The sequence below is a fragment of the Heptranchias perlo genome, chromosome 10, assembly GCF_035084215.1.
Source record: "Heptranchias perlo isolate sHepPer1 chromosome 10, sHepPer1.hap1, whole genome shotgun sequence".
Taxonomy (NCBI): domain Eukaryota; kingdom Metazoa; phylum Chordata; class Chondrichthyes; order Hexanchiformes; family Hexanchidae; genus Heptranchias; species Heptranchias perlo.
The window spans coordinates 12,858,582-12,878,908 of NC_090334.1; the positions used below are offsets into that span (position 1 = coordinate 12,858,582).

Genomic DNA, 20,327 nt, shown 5'->3' on the forward strand with positions numbered 1-20,327 from the left:
ATGCTTACACATTCCTTCACCTCCTGCTACAGAAATGTGGCCCAGCACAAATCAACTCCCAAAAGTCCAAATCCAATTCCCAACATTTATTAGCGCCACAGTGTTTCCTGTGTGCTGCCAATGTCTCTCAGCCCAGTGCCTCCCCTTCGTGACTCTGTATCCTACTGCCTAGTCTAGTGCTCCTTCTAAGGGCTACCATGGTGGGAGAGGGAAGGAAAGGAGGTGGCTAGCTGCTGGATGTGCCCAGGGGTGGCTCTGTACCTCCTTCATAAGATAGACCATCAAGCTCTGGTGTCACGGCAGCTACCATACAGTACTGAGGGAGAGCTGCGCTCTTCCATCATGTTCCCAATATTCGGAGGTTGCAAGATATTTATGGTTGAGAAAGGCCATTCGACCCGTCAGTTAATCCATCGAGAAAGACCCTAAAGTCTCCCCCAGTGCAGCATCCAATTGTTTCTTAAATGATTCCAGAGTTTTCACCTCCACTGTTCTATCTGGAAGTCCAATCCATGTATTGATTACTCAGTGTGAAAAAATTCTTGACATCAGTCTTAAATTTGCCTTTTACTCATTTAAACATATGCCTACTTATCCTACTCATGCGGTTTAATTTAAAGTAATTTTCCAAATTTGCATTTTTCTGCACCATTTACTATCTTCTGTACCTCTGTAAGATCACCTTTCAAACGGCTTATTTTCAGGCTGAAAATCCCAAGTCTCTCCAGCCTTTCCTCATAACCAGACCTTTGATACCTTTGAGACCTTCTATACCTTTGAGGTCTAATTCTGGCCTCTTGTGCTTTCCCAATTTTCTTCGCTCCACCATTGGCTGCCGTGCCTTCAGCTGTCTAGGCCCTAAGCTCTGGAATTCTTTCCCTTAACCTCTCCGCCTCTCTACCTCTCTCTCCTCCTTTGAGACACTCCTTAAAACCTCCTCTTTTGCCAACCTTTTGGTCACCTGTCCTAATAACTCTTTATGTGCTCAGTGAAGTACATTAGGACATTTTACTACATTAAGAGCACTACATCAATGAAAGTTGTTATCGGGAATTCGCAAGAGGCCAGAATTGGAGAAGCACAGAGTTCTCGGAGGGTTACAGGGCCAGAGGAGGTTACAGAGATAGGATAAGGGGAGGCCATGGAGGAATTTAAACACAAGGATGAGAATTTTTAAATTGATGCATTGCCAGGGTCGGACGCTCAGCTTCGGGTCAAATAGGACAGGTATCCGTATTAAATTTCTTCAGCCATTTTGGCCCTCTTGCATATTTTGGCCAACCCATTTTGTCATTTCTAAGCTGCTTCCAATTCCATTGCTTCTCCTAGATGGGCGTCATCTGCAAATTCGACCAATTCAGATGAGACATTAAACCGAGGCCCTATCTGCCTGTTCAGATGGACGTAAAAGATCTCATGGAACTAGTTGAAGAACAACAAGGGAATTATCCTGGTGTCCTGGCCAACATGTGTTTGATGGGACAGTGTAGAGGGAGCTTTATTCTGTATCTAACCCATGCTGTACCTGCGCTGGGAATGTTTGATGGGACAGTGTAGAGGGAGCTTTACTCTGTATCTAACCCGTGCTGTACCTGCCCTGGGAGTGTTTGATGGGACAGTGTAGAGGGAGCTTTACTCTGTATCTAACCTACCCTATAACTGATCTCAGAGTGTTAGATGCTGATATTGGGAAGTGCCTATAATGTTCTATTCCCCAATACTAAAATCCCTCATTTTGATGAATGCAATGCTCATGAGAAAGAAAGCAAAAAAACATGAAAGTAAAAACTGGGATGAACGTGAGCACTGTATGTGATAGAACGGCTTCACTCACAATCAGCTCTGTACTGATCAACATCTCTGCTCCTCCACACACCCAACAAAAAGAGAAATTATGAAATCAAAGCAATTCAGTTTATTCATTTTTTTCCCCACACGATTAATTCGCAGGTGTCAGCCGTGGCCCATTTAGGAGCACCCTCTGAGTCAGAAGGCTGTGGGTTTAAGTCTCCACTCCAGGGACTTGAGCACAAAATCCAGGCTGACACTCCCAGTGCAGTACTGAAGGAGTGCTGCACTATCGGAGGTGCAGGCTTTCAGATGTGATGTTAAACCGAGGCCCCGTCTGCCCTCTCAGGTGGACATAAAAGATCCCTTGACACCATTTCAAAGAAGAGCAGTGGTGTCCTGGCCAATATTTATCCCTCAGCCAATATCACTAAAAAAACAGATTATCTGGTCATTATCACATTGCTGTTTGTGGGACCTTGCTGTGCGCAAAACGGCTGCATCATTTCCTATATTCCAACAGTGACTACATTTTATAAATACTTCATTGGCTGCAAAGCGTTTGGGATATCCTGAGGTCATGAAAGGGATTATATAAACACAGGTTCTTTCTTTTTTTCTTCTTTAATGCAGAACAGAAACAAGTCAAATTACTGTCTCCATAGTAATCCTTACCACTTCAGCTTGGTGACTTGCATGAACGTTAGGCTACGGGTGTCTTGTTTGATTTGGCTATGGATATATTTGGGGAACTGGGCAGCGACTTTTAGAAAGCGATGTGCCGAAACCTGAGAGCCACAGAATGGTACTGACACCAGAAAAATTAAAGCAGCCTCAACAATCAGGATTTGAAGCTTTGGTGTCAGAGAAAATAAATAGAGGACAAACAAGCATGCTAAAAAGAAACAGTTGCACCAACCTTAAGGAGCTCACACTGGGGGAGGGGTTCATTACCCCGTTTAAGTTGGATGGTTAGAAAGAAAGAAAAACTTAAATTTATATAGCTCCTTTCATGATCTAGCAGCTCAAAATTGGGCATCCATGAGGTGCTGTGGGCCATCAGCAGCAGCAGATTTGCATTCCAGCACAATCTGTAACCTCATGGCCCGGCATATTCCTCACTCTACCATTACCAACAAGCCAGGGGATCAACCCTGGTTCAATGAGGAGTGTAGAAGAGCATGCCAGGAGCAGCACCAGGCATACCTAAAAATGAAGTGCCAACCTGGTGAAGCTACAACACAGGACTACATGCATGCTAAACAGCGGAAGCAACATGCCATAGACAGAGCTAAGCGATTCCACAACCAACGGATCAGATCAAAGCTCCGCAGTCCTGCCACATCCAGTCGTGAATGGTGGTGGAGAATTAAACAACTAACGGGAGGAGGCTCTGTAAACATCCCCATCCTCACTGGCGTTTGCAACCATCTTCAGCCAGAAATGCCGAGTGGATGATCCATCTCGGCCTCCTCCCGATATCCCAACAATCACAGAAGCCAGTCTTCAGCCAATTCGATTCACTCCACGTGATATCAAAAAATGGCTGAGTGTACTGGATACGACAAAGACTATGGGCCCCGACAACATCCCGGCTGTAGTGCTGAAGACTTGTGCTCCAGAACTAGCCGCGCCTCTAGCCAAACTGTTCCAGTACAGCTACAAAACTGGCATCTACCCAACAATGTGGAAAATTGCACAGGTATGTCCTGTCCACAAAAAGCAGGACAAATCCAATCCGGCCAATTACCGCCCCATCAGTCTACTCTCAATCATCAGCAAAGTGATGCAAGGTGTCGTCGACAGTGCCATCAAGCGGCATTTACTCACCAATAACCTGCTCATCGATGCTCAGTTTGGGTTCCGCCAGGACCACTCAGCTCCAGACCTCATTACAGCCATGGTCCAAACATGGACAAAACAGCTGAATTCCAGAGGTGAGGTGAGAGTGACTGTCCTTGACATCAAGGCAGCATTTGACCGAGTGTGGCACCAAGGAGCCCTCGTAAAATTGAAGTCAATGGGCATCAGGGGGAAAACTCTCCAGTGGTTGGAGTCATATCTAGCACAAAGGAAGATGGTAGTGGTTGTTGGAGGCCTATCATCTCAGCCCCAGGACATTGCTGCAGGAATTCCTCAGGGCAGTATCCTAGGCCCAACCATCTTCAGCTGCTTCATCAATGACCTTCCCTCCATCATAAGGTCAGAAATGGGGATGTTCGCTGATGATTGCACAGTGTTCAGTTCCATTCGCAACCCCTCAGATAATGAAGCAGTCCATGCCCGCATGCAGCAGGACCTGGACAACGTCCAAGCTTTGGCTGATAAGTGGCAAGTAACATTCGTGCCAGACAAATGCCAGGCAATGACCATCTCCAACAAGAGAGAGACTAACCATCTCCCCTTGAATTCAACGGCATTACCATCGCCGAATCTCCCACCATCAACATCCTGGGGGTCACCATTGACCAGAAACTTAACTGGACCAGCTACAAAATACTGTGGCTACAAGGGCAGGTCAGAGGCTGGGTATTCTGCGGTGAGTGACTCACCTCCTGACTCCCCAAAGCCTTTCCACCATCTACAAGGCACAAGTCAGGAGTGTGATGGAATACTCTCCACTTGTCAGGATGAGTGCAGCTCCAACAACACTCAAGAAGCTCGACACCATCCAGGACAAAGCAGCCCGCTTGATTGGCACCCCATCCACCACCCTAAACATTCACTCCCTTCACCACCAACGCACTGTAGCTGCAGTGTGTACCATCCACCGGATGCACTGCAGCAACTCGCCAAGGCTTCTTCGACAGCACCTCCCAAACCCGCAACCTCTACCACCTAGAAGGACAAGAGCAGCAGGCACATGGGAACAACACCACCTGCACGTTCCCCTCCAAGCCACATACCATCCCGACTTGGAAATATATCGCCGTTCCTTCATCGTCGCTGGGTCAAAATCCTGGAACTCCCTACCTAACAGCACTGTGGGAGAACCTTCACCACACGGACTGCAGCGGTTCAAGAAGGCGGCTCACCACCACCTTCTCAAGGGCAATTAGGGATGGGCAATAAATGCTGGCCTTGCCAGCGACACCCACATCCCATGAACGAATAAAAAAAAATGACTTCAGGTCGTCCCAAAGTGTTTCACAGCCAATGAAGTACTTTTTGAAGTGTAGTCACTGCTGTAATGTAGGAAACATGGCAGCCAATTTGCGCACAGCAAGGTCCCACAAACAGCAATAAGGTAATGACCAGATTATCATTTTTTCAGCTACGTTGATTGAGGGATAAATATTGACCAAGACATTGAGGGGAACTCCCCTGCTCTTCTTCGAAATAGTGCCATGGGATCTTTTACGTCCACCTAAGAGGGCAGATGGGGCTTCAATTTAATGTTTCACCCAAAAGGCGGCACCTCTGACAGTGCAGCACTCCCTCAGTACTGCACTAAAGTGTCAGCCTGGATTTTAGGCTCAATGCTAACGGTAATTTTAAAGCCTGTCATACGAGGGAGTGATGGATGCTGTGGTGACGCAGTGCATTGCAGTTCAATGTAGACCATGACATGGTGTTTCACCTTGTCTGGAACAGTAGACCCAGATGACAAGGCCTGCACCTGAAGGAGGAAAATTCAAAACTAATCTGTGGGAACAATATTGTCAGTGAGCAATGGAACAGGCTCCCTAGCAAGATGGTGGAAGCAGATAGTATTGATTCATTCAAATGCAAATTAGTTGGATTTCTTCCAGAAAATAACATTTTGGGATACACTTTATGAGTAATTTGAGGTATGATGTAAGTATGAGGTAAGTTAGGAGGAACCAGTGACTTTGGACCTATGGTTCCCAAAGCTCTCCACCACTGGGGGTTTTCCTCACCTCAAGTCTGGGTCTGTTGTGGACTAACTGAAAGAGATTGAATAAGGTAATTGACAAAAGAACCAACAGGGAGATGAGGAGAATTTGGTTTACATAGTGAGTTGTTATGATCTGAAATGCACTTTCTGAAAGGGTGGTCATGATGTGGAGATGCCGGTGATGGACTGGGGTTGACAAATGTAAGGAATCTTACAACACCAGGTTATAGTCCAACAGTTTTATTTGAAAATCACAAGCTTTCGGAGCTTGACGAAGCCTGACGAAGGAGGAAAGCTCCGAAAGCTTGTGATTTTCAAATAAAACTGTTGGACTATAACCTGGTGTTGTAAGATTCCTTACATTTGAAAGGGTGGTGGAAGCAGATTCAATAGTAACTTTCAAAAAGGAATTGGATAAATACTTGAAAAGGAAAAATTGCAGGAGTGGGAGAGTGGGACTAATTGGATAGCTCTTTCAAAGAGCCGGCACAGGCACGATGGGTCAAATGGCCTCCTTCTGTGTTGTATTATTCTATGATTAATTGCCGTGATTAATCAACAACTCCAATATCGTTGTACCATGCGACTACCGGGATGGTTGAAGGCAAACTAGATAGTCCTTGTTCCTTTTACATCTAGCAATTCCTATGTTCCTATGGGCTGGCTCAAGCTCTTTAAGATACAGATTCATGCCTGCCACTGCACACCCAGTGAGGTTCTGATCACCCTGAGCTGCCATCAAGTGAAGGCTCGCTCACAAGGTGAGCTGATCACCCAGGGCACCTAATAGTGGGCGGGCACGGAGTGGCACTGGAGAAGCCATGGGAGTGGGCCCTGTGCTTGACCTTCCAGCCAAAGGTGAGACGTAGAACAATGAGAGCAGCAAGAAAATAGGGGTACAGTAGGATAGTGGTTATGTTACTGGGCTAGCGATCCAGAGAACGTGAGTCCAAATTCACTGTGGCACTTTGAGAATTTGAGTGAAAAAATTCTGGAAATAAAAAGCTGGTATCAGTAAAAGTGCCCAAGAATCTGTGGGAATGTCATAAAAACCCAACTGGTTCACTAATGTCCATCACCCGGGTCTGGCCTTTATGTGACTCCAAACCCACACCAACGTGGTTGACACTGAACTGCCCTCTGAAGTGGCCTAGCAAGATACTCAGTTGTATCAAACTGCTACGTGCAGTGGTTCAAGAAGAAGGCCCACCACCACCTTCTCAGGGCAACTAGGGATGGGCAATAATTGCCAGCCTTGCCAGCAACACCCACATCCTGAGAATTAATAAAAAAAGATTAGTAGTCTTGACAGCGGCTTTATGCTGGAGTTTCCAAAGGGACAACAGTGCCCGATATGTCAGTGGAGTAGAATTAAATAGGATGGATATACACACTGAGGAGATGTCCTGGGGATTCCATTTAAATTGTCAATTGCATCTTTTTTTTCTCAATTAGTTTTTGCCTCTTCTTTCGTTTCCTCACATTACAACAATGACTACACTTCAAAAGTACTTCATTGGCTGTATTGCTCTTTGGGACATCTTTAGGTCGTGAAAGGTGCAATATAAATGCAAGTTCTTTCCTTTCCTGAAGGTTTTGATTCACACTGGGGCATGATTCCACGAGCATTGGCTGCTCTCGCTGCACTGAAGTGGCCATTTCTCACGTGCGAGCCCGGGCAGTGAGTGTCAGCAGGCTGTTCAACTGTGAGAGCATCACAGCCGAGCCTGCTCCTGACTCAATGCCCACGCAAATGGGCTATCCAGCAGGCCTCCCTGGATAATCATTAGAAGTGAGAACCTTGGTTTACTCTTTCCCTCCCTCACAAGGGAATATGACTAATTTAATTAACTTCTTTACCCAGAGAGTGGTAAGAATGTGGAACTTGCTACCACAAGGAGGCGAATAACATAGATGCATTTAAGGGGAAGCTAGATAAGCACGTGAGGGAGAAAGGAATAGATGATTATGCTGATAGGGCAGGAGGAGCATAAATACCAACATAGACCAATTGGGCCGAATGGCCTGTTACTGTCCTATAAATTCTATGCAATTCTATGTAATTATGGAGAAACAGCTTTCAAAATTTGCTGGTAACTGAGAGATACTCCATTGAGCAGGCAGTAAGCTGCGTGGTGAGGGAAAGAGTATTAAACAAAGGGGAACCGCATCACTTCATCAATGAGTGAAAATGGCATCTCCAACCAACAGAAAGTGCTTCATTTAAATCCATCTCTCACCAGCTGTTAAGTAAAATAGTCTACTACAAGGACATATGGAGGCATTGCCGGAACTGGGAAATCCTTGGCCTTATTCCGCAATGTTCCTTTATCAGAAAGCCTGGAGAGGAACGATGACGGTAATTAGGCTGAATGACTCTAATCAGTGCATTGTTGATCTAAGGTGGCAGTAGCAGATAGAATCTCTGGTATTTGTGGTTAACTTAATCACATCGCAAGGATTGCCGTCCCTCAGCTTGTGATTCACACAACCTCCACTGACACAATGCTAAGGGAGTTTTTGACTGATTGCATATAGAATGACCATACACAAAGTTACTAATTAACGGCTTGTTGACATGAAACGCCAAATTCATTATCGCTGGTTACTCATTAACAAGTAATAATATGATTCAACAGGGTGATGGAGGTAGGCACATGTGGAGTATGTAGCAATCTCAGGCCTGTGCCTCCAACGAGGGTCTGTGACTGGTAACACTCATAGTGTCAGACTGTAGACACTGAAAGCATTTAGTCACTGAGATGAGAGTTGGGTCATACACACAACAATGGCATCGACATTGTTTCATGTAGTGGCAGAATAAGGAGATGGATCACAAAGTGGCAACAGTATCTGAGGGGGCTGTCCCAACACCATTCTCTCACTGCCGGGCTGGTTACAACAAGAAGGAGCTGTCTGATTAGTCATCCTTCACTCACTGCTAGCCTCCAAACTCTCTCCCCCATGAAACATTGTCTCTCTATTTCAGTAATACTACTGCAGCGCCAGCCGTGGCTCGCACTCTTACCTCTGAGTTAGAAGGTGGTGGGTTCTTATCCCACTCCGGGGACTTGAGCACATAATCCAGGCTGACACTTCAGAGTAGTACTGAGGGTCTGCACTGTCAGAGGTGTCGTCTTTTGGATCAGATGTTAAACCGAAGCCTTGTCTGCCCTCGTAGGTGGATGTAAAAGATCCCATGGTACCATTTCAAAGAGCAGGGGAGTTCTCCCCGGTGCCCTGGCCAATATTTATCCCTCAATCAACAATACTAAAATAGATCTGATCACTATCGCATTGCTGCTTGTGGGACCTTGCTGTGTGCATATTTGGCTGCTGCGTTTCCTACATTACAACAGTGACTACACTTCAAAAGTACCTCACTGGTTGTAAGGCGCTTTGGGACGTCCTGAGGTCGTGAAAGGCGCTATAGAAATGGGTCTTTCTTTCTTTACTCTGATCAGTACTTCTCTGAACTCTCCTCTCCTGTTTCTTCTAAGCTTTTAAATGTTCTTTCTCTTCCCTACATCCACATTGTGATCAAATCAAGGCCCATCCCACCATCTCCTAACTCACTGGAACGAAATCAAGAAAAAAGGTCACAGGCAACAGAGAACAAGCACAGAAGCGAACTGCAAGCAAATCACCTTCTTTTACTTACAGCATTCTTTAAACCGTTCAAAACATTTCCAAATGAAGATTAGACTTGAAAAATTTCAAGCTTAGCACCGGCTGTGGGGCTCAGCTGGATATATCATAGTCTCTGGCTGGTGAGCCATGCTCTTTAATTAGCATTATTTGCTTTGGGTGTGATAATTATGGTTACGGTATTAACTGTTGGGAACTAAGATATACACTCCAATACAGGATACTGTGACAAAAACTGAGCTTTTTATAGCAAGCACAAAGGTAAATGTTTAATCTGGGTGTTCCGTTTACCTTTCTGGGCTCCGCAGAAGAGGGTCCACTGACACAAGAAACAAATAATAGTCTTAACCGTTGGCTGTGTTAACATTTTCACTGTCAAGGCTGCTGTGGTGGAAACCCTGGCCTGGTATAAAGGTGAGGTGGACTAAAATTCAACAAGGCTTGGGTTGAGCTTGTTACTTGAATGGAACAGAACCAGACAGAATAGAAGAAAAGAATTTACATTGATATAGCACTTTCACTACCTCAGGATATCCCAAATCGCTTTACAGACAATGAAATTCTTTTGGAGTGTAGTCACTGTTGTAATGTAGGAAACGCAGCAGCCAATTTGCGCACAGCAAGATCCCACAAACAACATTGACATAATGATCAGATAAGTTGTTTTAGTGACGTTGGTTGAGGAATAAATATTGACCAGGACACCAGGTAGAACTCCCCTGCTCTTCTTTGAAGAATGCAGTGGGATCTTTTACATCCAACTGAGAGGGCAGACAGGGCCTCAGTTTAACATCTCATCCAAAAGATGAATGAATGTGGATCAATTTAGGTTTTTCTGAATTCCCACATTGAAATCCATTCATGTTACGGAGATATATGTGACATGTGGAGCCCACTTAGTACGCCAAGGGGTGGGGTAATGAGCAGTGCCCCTTCAAGTAACATTTTTCGCTAGGGTGTAATCAAGCGGAAAGAAGTACACGCTTGCAATGGGCTCATTCTGCTCACATCACTGACCACACCTTGCGTTGGGCAAATCACTGTTGCATTATTTATTTCATCGTGTCACTTTTCTCAACAAGTATTGATGCCCAACTCCCTCCGTGGCCCCATCCCTTCCCTATCTCTGTAACCTCCTCCAATTCCACGACAAAACCAACAACGACCTGCATTTATATAGTGCCTTTAACGTAGTAAAACGTCCCAAGGTGCTTCACAGGAGCATAATCAGACAAAAGTTGACACCGAGCCAAAGAAAGAGACGTTAGGACAGGTGACCAAAACCTTGGTCAGAGAGGTAGGTTTCAAGAAACGTTTTAAAGGAGGAGAGAGAGGTGGAGAGGCGGAGAGATTTAGGGAGGGAATTCCAGAACTTAGGGTCTAGACCCTTGGAGAACTCTGCATTCCTCCAACTCTTGTCCATTCCCTACTTCCTTCACCTCACCATTAGCGGCCATGACTTCAGCTGTCTAGGCCCCAAGCTCTAAAATTCCCTCCCTAAGCCTCTCTGCCTCTCCACTTCTCTCTCCTCCTTTAAGACACTCCTTAAGACCTGTACTAATATCGCCTTCTTTGTCTTGGTGTCAACTTTGGTCTGATTCTTTCTCCTGTGAAGCGCCTTGGGATGTTTTACCACGTTAAAGGTGCTCCTCGATGCACATCGCCGTCTGAAGCAGATTCCCCCACATTCGTAATAGTCCAGAGACCCCTGACTGTGCCTCCACGGGGCCAGCCAACAATGAAGTATATAGATACACCCTGAGGGCAGGGTTGAGTCTGACGTTGGGGCAGGGTTGAGTCAGGGTTGAGTCTACGCATTCTCATCCCACGTAATCCCCGCGTGGGAGACTTCTACTGCCTCCCAAAGATACACAAAGCCAACACACCCGGACGTCCCATCGTATCAGGCAACGGAACCCTGTGTGAGAACCTCTCTGGATACATCGAGGGCATCCTGAAACCCATCGTACAGGGAACCCCCAGCTTCTGTCGTGACACTACAGACTTCCTACAAAAACTCAGTACCCACGGACCAGTTGAACCAGGAACACTTCTCACCACGATGGACGTCTCGGCACTATACACCAGTATCCCCCACGATGACGGCATCGCTGCGACAGCATCAATACTCAACACCAACAACAGCCAATCTCCGGAAGCCATCCTACAACTCATCCGCTTCATCCTGGATCACAATGTCTTCACCTTCGATAACCAGTTCTTTACCCAAACACACGGAACAGCCATGGGGACCAAATTCGCACCCCAATACGCCAACATTTTCATGCACAAGTTCGAGCAGGACTTCTTCACTGCACAAGACCTCCAACCAACACTATACACCAGATACATCGACGACATTTTCTTTCTATGGACCCACGGCAAGGAATCACTAAAGAGACTACACGATAACATCAACAAGTTCCATCCCACCATCAAGCTCACCATGGACTACTCCTCAGAATCAGTTTCTTTCTTGGACACACGAATCTCCATCAAAGACGGGCACCTCAGCACCTCACTCTACCGCAAGCCGACGGACAACCTCACGATGCTCCACTTTTCCAGCTTCCACCCTAACCACGTCAAAGAGGCCATCCCCTATGGACAGGCCCTGCGAATACACAGGGTCTGCTCAGACGAGGAGGAACGCGATGGACACCTACAGACGCTGAAAGACGCCCTAGTAAGAACGGGATATGACGCTCGACTCATCGATCGACAGTTCCGACGGGCCACAGCAAAAAATCGCATAGACCTCCTCAGGAGACTAACAGGGGACGCAACCAACAGAGTACCCTTTGTCGTCCAGTACTTCCCCGGAGCGGAGAAACTACGCCATGTTCTCCGCAGCCTTCAACATGTCATCAATGAGGACAAACACCTCGCTATGGCCATCCCCACACCTCCACTACTCGCCTTTAAACAGCCACCCAACCTCAAACAGACCATCGTTCGCAGCAAATTACCTAGCTTTCAAGAGAACAGCGTCCACGACGCCACACAACCCTGCCACGGTAACCTCTGCAAGACATGCCAGATCATCGACACAGATACCACCATCACACGAGATGACACCACCCACCAGGTGCATGGTTCATACTCCTGTGACTCGGCCAACGTTGTCTACCTCATACGTTGCAGGAAAGGATGCCCCAGAGCATGGTACATTGGCGAGACCATGCAGACGCTGCGACAACGGATGAACGGACACCGCGCAACAATCGCCAAACAGGAGGGTTCCCTCCCAGTCGGGGAACACTTCAGCAGTCATGGACATTCATCCACCGACCTTCGGGTAAGCGTACTCCAAGGCGGCCTTCGAGACACACGACAACGCAAAATCGTCGAGCAGAAATTGATAGCCAAGTTCCGCACCCATGAGGACGGCCTCAACCGGGATCTTGGGTTCATGTCACGCTACACGTTACCCCACCAGCGAACAAATGTTACCTGTTTTTAATATAATGGGTCATTTGCTGGCTCTCTCTGCCTTCCGGATGTTTCTGCCTCTCTCTGTGTTTTTTTTCTCTGTTTTTTTTTCCCTGTTTGTTTTTTTGTTGAATGTGTATTCGGGGGTTCTGCAGGTGACACCTCTCTGTCTGAACACGGTGATTGCCTTGGCAACGGGCAGTTGCAGGGGCAGTCTGTAAACACCATGTATTGTTCAATATGTATAAATGCGTAGGCTTCAAGGAGCTCTTGAAACATTTGCCTGAGGAAGGAGAAAATCTCCGAAAGCTTGTGAATTTAAAATAAAATTGCTGGACTATAACTTGGTGTTGTAAAATTGTTTACAGTTGTGAAACCTGAGCTTGGTGCGTAATATAGCAGGAGAAACCCTTACAAATACTGAGATATTCCCGGGCATCCTCTGTCCTAACTTCTGACAGACATAGTCAGCTCCCCAGAGATAAAACAGTTCAATACCCTCTCTGCCTAGAGAGTGGTTAGAATGTGGAACTTGCTATCCCATGGAGTGGTTGAGGCAAATAGCATAAATGCATTTAAGGTGGATAAGATAAGGGTGAGATGAAGTAGGGAGGAGGCTTGTGTGGAGCATAAAGACTGGCATAGGCCAGTTGGGCCGAATGGCCTGTTTCAGTGCTGTAAATTCTATGTACAGAAAACTATTTTATAAGCGTACAGGAATGGAAATAACACACTAACAAATCAACAGATGCCGGAAAATCCAGAAATCGAGTGACCGGGGGGACCCACTAGTATCCCCTCTTCGATTCCTAGGGTCAAGGGCCTCAGATTTAAAGCCTACGCTGTACAATAATTTAAGGGTAATCTGGAGTTAAATGGACCACAAAGCCAAAGCCTTTCCTGAAATAAAGAACTTGAATTTATATATCATCTTTCACCTCCTCAGGACGCCCCAAAGTGCTTTACAGCCAATGAAGTACTTTTGAAGTGGGATCTTTCATATCCACCTGAGAAGGCAGACGTGGTCTTGGTTTAACGTCTCATCTGAAAGAGGGCACCTCTGACAGTGCACCACTCCCTCAGTACTGCTCTAAAGTGTCAGCCTGGATTATGTGCTCAAATCTCTGTCGCAACAGTGACTACACTTCAAAAGTACTTCATTGGCTGTGAAGTACTTTGGGACGTCCTGAGGTCATGAAAGGTGCTGTAGAAATGCAAGTTCTTTCTTTCTATAAATGCAATTTTTTTCTCTTAATAAAGTTGTTTACATGAATGCAAGCTTCTATCCAAGTACCCTATCACAAAATATTGACAGTTTGAGGATTGTAAGGACTCTGAAATCTGAGCTGAACATTATGGGCTAAACACATAAGAAGTGAATGTTTGAATGCATTTGAGACAAAGTCAATGGTAAATAAGGCTGCATTAGGGTTAGGGTTAGGTGACCCTTAAGAAATAGGCTAACAGCAAATGGAATTTTTTTCAAAGTATATTGTATCAAGCTACAGGACTTTTGAAAATCCTTTTTCTTTTAATCTGCAATTATGTCATTGTAAAGATGTATGCAATGCACAAGGAGGATTTATTTTGCTAGAAGTATATTAAAAATATCAAAAGTCAAAACATAATTACACTAATTTGACGGGCTTCCTATGTGGTGTAGAGGGATGTCCAGTCCCTCTACACCTCCATCCCCCACTAGGACGGCCTGCGGGCCCTCCGCTTCTTCCCTGAATGGAGGCCCAACCAGTCCCCATCCACCACCACCCTCCTCTGCCTGGCTGAATTTGTTCTCACATTGAGCAACTTCTCCTTTGACTCCACCCACTTCATCCAAATAAAAGGTGCCGCAATGGGAGCACGTATGGGTCCCAGCTATGCCTGCCTTTTTGTGGGATATGTGGAACATTCCTTATTCCAGTCCTACTCAGGTCCCCGCCCCATCTCTTTTTCCGGTACATTGACGACTGTATCAGTGCTGCTTCCTGGAAAATTTCAGGAACTTTGCTTCCAATTTCCAACCTTCCCTCGCCTTCATATGGTCCATCTCTGACTCTTCCTTTCCCTTCCTCGAATTCTCTATCTCCATTTCTGGGGATAGGCTGTAACTAATATCTATTATAAGCCCACTGACTTACACAACCACCTTGATTATATTTCGTCCCACCCTGGTCCACTCTCCCATCACCCCCAACATCCAAGCTCCAACCCACGGCACCTTCCCGTGCGAGCGCAGGAGATGGAACACCTGCCCTTTCACCTCTTCCCTTCTCACCGTCCATGGCCCCAAACACTCCTTCTAGGTGAAACAGCGATTTACTTGTACTCCTTTCAATTTACTATAATGTATTTGCTGCTCACAATGCGATTTCCTCTACATCCGGGAGACCAAACGCAGATTGGGTGATCGCTTTGCTGAACACCTCCATTTAGTCCGCAAGCGTGACCCTGACCTGCCAATCGCTTACTATTTTAATTCTCCATCTCACTCCTACTCTGACCTCACTGACCTCGGCCTCTTACACTGTTCCAATGAAGCACAACAGAAACTTGAGGAACAGCCCCATATCTTTTGATTCGACACTTTACAAACTTCCCGACTCAATAATGATTTCATTAACTTCAGATCATAACCATTGCTCCCACTTTTTCAGAAAGTGGGTGCTGGTAATTGTTCTGCCGCTGCCATTTACAGCTCCTCTAGACCCATCTTTTGTTTCTTTACTTGTCCCATTACCACCCTCCCTGCTTTGTACCATCATCCCTTGTGTCATTTAATCACTCCTGCCCTCCGCCCTATCACAGACCTTCCCTTTTGTTCTTTCCTCCCCTCCCCTTCCTTATCCCCTTTTCCCTGGCTTTGTACTTGCTTAAAAACTGTTAAATCTTTAATTTCTTCCAGTTCTGACGAAAGGTTATTGACCTGAAACGTTAACTCTGTTTCTCTCTCCACAGATACTGCCTCACTTGCTGAGTACTTCCAGCCTTTTCTGTTTTTACTTCAGATTTCCAGCATCTGATGTATTTTGCTTTCTTAAGTATTTCAATGCTATATTAAGAAGAAAGTTTTATTAAGTACTTCAAAGCTTTCTTAAGCACTTCAATGTTTTATTAAGGAGCAAAGTAAGGGTGGCCACTCAGGCCCTCAGCACAGTTGCTGTCTTGAGTAAGTCAGGATTTTCTCTGCTTGCGCTCAGCCATTGCTGTTGACAACAGCTACATCAGCAAGGTTTGGTGATATTTGTACTGGTTAACTTATTCTTATTGTTAATGAATAAACTTTCCCAGCAATTGTCAGTTTCAAACAATGACCCCAAAATAGGGCTCTCCCCTCACTTATCGCTAAAAGAGAAACTAGCAACTCTGCTGTGATGCCCAACGTGATAGAATAGCCAGGTGCTGCTCACTGTCTAAGGCTCGGGCATGAAGAGCACCCACTTGGGCAAGCTAGCAGAGGGGTGCTGCCTGTGGAGCTGCACTGCAGCATCAGTCACTGCCTTCAGGGAGGAAGGGAAGAAAATAAAACTGTGAGACGTCAGCTCACTGTGTTTCATTTTAAAGTATAAACCGTCATTATTTTGTACATCCTCCTACTGTCTGTATTTATGTGTGTGTGTGTGTGTGTGTGTGTCTGTAGGTGTGTGTCTGTGTGTATGTGTTTGTGTGTCTATATGTGTGTCTGTGTGTGTCTGTGTTTGTATGTCTGTGTGACTGTTTATGTGTCTGTGTGTGTTTGGTGTGTCTGTGTGTATGCTTGTGTGTCTTTTTGCATCTGCGTGTGTGTGTGTGTCTGTGTGTCTGTGTGTGTTGAATTAAAGCAGTTGTTGTTCTGCCTCCAGTAAACAAAACCGACCAAGTCCATCTGTGAAACCACATAACAACACAGTTACTCATACCTACTCCTCCGTGCTTTGGGCACAGTTTTCCTTCATTTATTTCACACTGCATCTGACAAGGCAAAAATGCATCTCACGGTATTTCTGTGGATAATACACTAAAAGTCACGGTTTGCTGTTCTGTTATAAAACTACCAAGTAACTTCTGGAGCCCAAAAATAGAAAAAGCTGGAACTACTCAGCAGGTCAGGCATAGAAACATGAGTCAATGAAACCTTCAGTTCACAAAACCTGAAACATCGACTGACTAGAGAGGCTGCCTGACCTGCTGAGTATTTCCAGCCATATCTGTTTTTGCTTTCAGATTCCCAGTTTAGAATCATAGAATCAAACAGCACAGAAGGAGGCCATTCAGCTGATCGTGCCTGTGCCAGTTCTTAGTTCCACTCCCCCTGCTCTTTCTCCATAACTCTGCAAATTTCTCCTTTTCAAGTATTTATCCAATTCCCTTTTGAAAGTTATTATTTTGTTTTATTCGTTCATGGGATGTGGGCGTCGCTGGCGAGGCCGGCATTTATTGCCCATCCCTAATTGCCCTTGAGAAGGTGGTGGTGAGCCGCCTTCTTGAACCGCTGCAGTCCGTGTGGTGAAGGTTCTCCCACAGTGCTGTTAGGAAGGAAGTTATAGGATTTTGACCCAGCAACGATGAAAGAATGGCAATATATTTCCAAGTCAGGATGGTGTGTGACTTGGAGGGGAACGTGCAGGTGGTGTTGTTCCCATGTACCTGCTGCCCTTATCCTTCTAGGTGGTAGAGGTCGCGGGTTTGGGAGGTGCTGTCGAAGAAGCCTCGGCGAGTTGCTGCAGTGCATCCTGTGGATGGTGCACACTGCAGCCACTGTGCACCGGTGGTGAAAGGAGTGAATGTTTAGGGTGGTGGATGGGGTGCCAATCAAGAGGGCTGCTTTGTCCTGGATGGTGTCGAGCTGCTTGAGTGTTGTTGGAGCTGCATTCATCCAGGCAAGTGGAGAGTATTCCATCACACTCCTGACTTGTGCCTTGTAGATGGTGGAAAGGATTTGGGGAGTCAGGAGGTGAGTCACTCGCCACAGAATACCCAGCCTCTGACCTGCTCTTGTAGCCACAGTATTTATGTGGCTAGTCCAGTTAAGTTTCTGGTCAATGGTGACCCCCAGGATGTTGATGGTGGGGGATTCAGCGATGGTAATGCTGTTGAATGACAAGGGGAGGTGGTTAGACTCTCTCTTGTTGGAGATGGTCATTGCCTGGCACTTGTCTGGCGCGAATGTTACTTGCCACTTATCAGCCCAAGCCTGGACGTTGTCCAGGTCTTGCTGCATGCGGGCACGGACTGCTTCATTATCTGAGCGGTTGCAAATGGAACTGAACACTGTGCAATCTTCAGCGAACATCCCCATTTCTGACCTTATGATGGAGGGAAGGTCATTGATGAAGCAGCTGAAGATGGTTGAGCTTAGGACACTGCCCTGAGGAACTCCTGCAGCAATGCTCTGGGGCTGAGATGATTGGCCTCCAACAACCACTACCATCTTCCTTTGTGCTAGGTATGACTCCAGCCACTGGAGAGTTTTCCCTCTGATTCCCATTGACTTCAATTTTACTAGGGCTCCTTGGTGCCACACTTGGTCTAATGTTGCCTTGATGTCAAGTGCAGTCACTCTCACCTCACCTCTGGAATTCGGCTCATTTGTCCATGTTTGGACCAGGGCTGTATTGAGGTCAGGAGCCGAGTGGTCCTGGTGGAACCCAAACTGAGCATCGGTCAGCAGGTTATTGGTGAGTAAGTGCCGCTTGATAGCGCTGTCGATGACACCTTCCATCACTTTGCTGATGATTGAGAGTAGGCTGATGGGGCGGTAATTGGCCAGCTTGGATTTGTCCTGCTTTTTGTGGACATGACATACCTGGGCAATTTTCCACATTGTCGGGTAGATGCCAGTGTTGTAGCTGTATTGGAACAGTTTGGCTAGAGACGTGGCTGGTTCTGGAGTACAAGTCTTCAGCACTACAGCTGGGATGTTGTCGGGGCCCATAGCCTTTGCTGTATCCAGTGCACTCAGCCATTTCTTGATATCACGTGGAGTGAATCGAATTGGCTGAAGACTGGCTTCTGTGATGGTGGGGATATCGGGAGGAGGCCGAGATGGATCATCCACTCAGCACTTCTGGCTAAAGATGGTTGCAAACGATTCAGCCTTGTCTTTTTCACTCACGTGCTGGACCCTGCCATCATTGAGAATGGGGATGTTTACAGAGCCTCCTCCTCCCATTAGTTGTTTAATTATCCACCACCATTCACGACTGGATGTGGCAGAGACTGCAGAGCTTTGATCTGATTCGTTGATTGTGGAATTGCTTAGCTCTGTCTATAGCATGTTGCTTCCATAGTTTACCATGCATGTAGTCCTGAGTTGTAGCCTCACCAGGTTGGCACCTCATTTTTAGGTATGCCTGGTGCTGCTCCTGGCATGCTCTTCTACACTTCTCATTGAACCAGGGTTCATCCCCTGGCTTGTTGGTAATGATAGAGTGAGGAATATGCCAGGCCATGAGGTTACAGAATGTGCTGGAATACAATTCTGCTGCTGCTGATGGCCCACAGCACCTCATGGATGCCCAGTTTTGAGCTGCTAGATCTGTTCTGAATCTATCCCATTTAGCACGGTGATAGTGCCACTCAACACGTTGGATGAGTGTCCTCAGTGTGAAGACGGAACTTCATCTCCATGAGGACTATGCGGTGGTCACTCCTACCACTACTGTCATGAAGAGATGTATCTGCAACAGGTAGATTGGTGAGGACGAGGTCAAGTAGTTTTTCCCTCGTGTTGGTTCACTCACCACCTGCCGCAGGCCCAGTCTGGCAGTTACTGTCCTTCAGGGCTCAGCAAGCTCGGTCAGTCGTGGTGCTACCGAGCCACTCTTGGTGATAGACATTGAAGTCCCCCACCCAGAGTACATTCATGTGCCCTTGCTACCCTCAGTGCTTCCTCAACATGGAGGAGGACTGATTCATCAGCTGAGGGGGGGCGGTAGTGGTAATCAGCAGGAGGTTTCCTTGCCCATGTTTGACCTGATGCCATGAGATTTCATGGGGTCCAGAGTCAATGTTGAGGACTCCCAGTGCCACTCCCACCTGTCTGTATATCACTGTACCGCCACCTCTGGTGGGTCTGTCCTGCCGGTGGGACAGGACATACCCAGGGATGGTGATGGAAGAGTCTGGGACATTGGCTGAAAAGGTATGATTCTGTGAGTATGGCTATGTCATGCTGTTGCTTGACTAGTCTGTAGGACAGCTCTTCCAATTTTGGCATAAGTCCCCAGATGTTCATGAGGAGAACTTTGCAGGGTTGACTGGGCTTGGTTTGCCTTTGTCATGTCCGGTGCCCAGTGGTCCGTCTAGTTTTAATTCTTATTATGACTTTTTTTTTTAAAGTGAGAGTTTTGCGGGGCCATTTCAGAGGGCAATTTAAGAATCAACCACTTTGCTGTGGGTCTGGAGTCACATATAGGCCAGACCGGGATAAGGACAGCAGGTTTCCTTCCCTAAAGCACATTAGTGAACCAGATGGGTTTTTACAACAATCCGGTAGTTTCATGACTGCCATTACTGATATTATTTTTTTTTAAATGCCAGGTTTTATTTAATTGAATTTAAATTCCCCAGCTACCATTTCAGGATTTGAACTCATGACTGGATTATTAGTCCAGGCCTCGTG

General features: G+C 46.3%; 1 protein-coding gene across 1 annotated transcript in view; it reads right to left on the minus strand.

The window, feature by feature from the left end:
* itpka (inositol-trisphosphate 3-kinase A) overlaps positions 1-20,327 on the minus strand; it is an 87,635-nt gene that overhangs the window by 66,185 nt on the left and 1,123 nt on the right. The window lies entirely within an intron of this gene.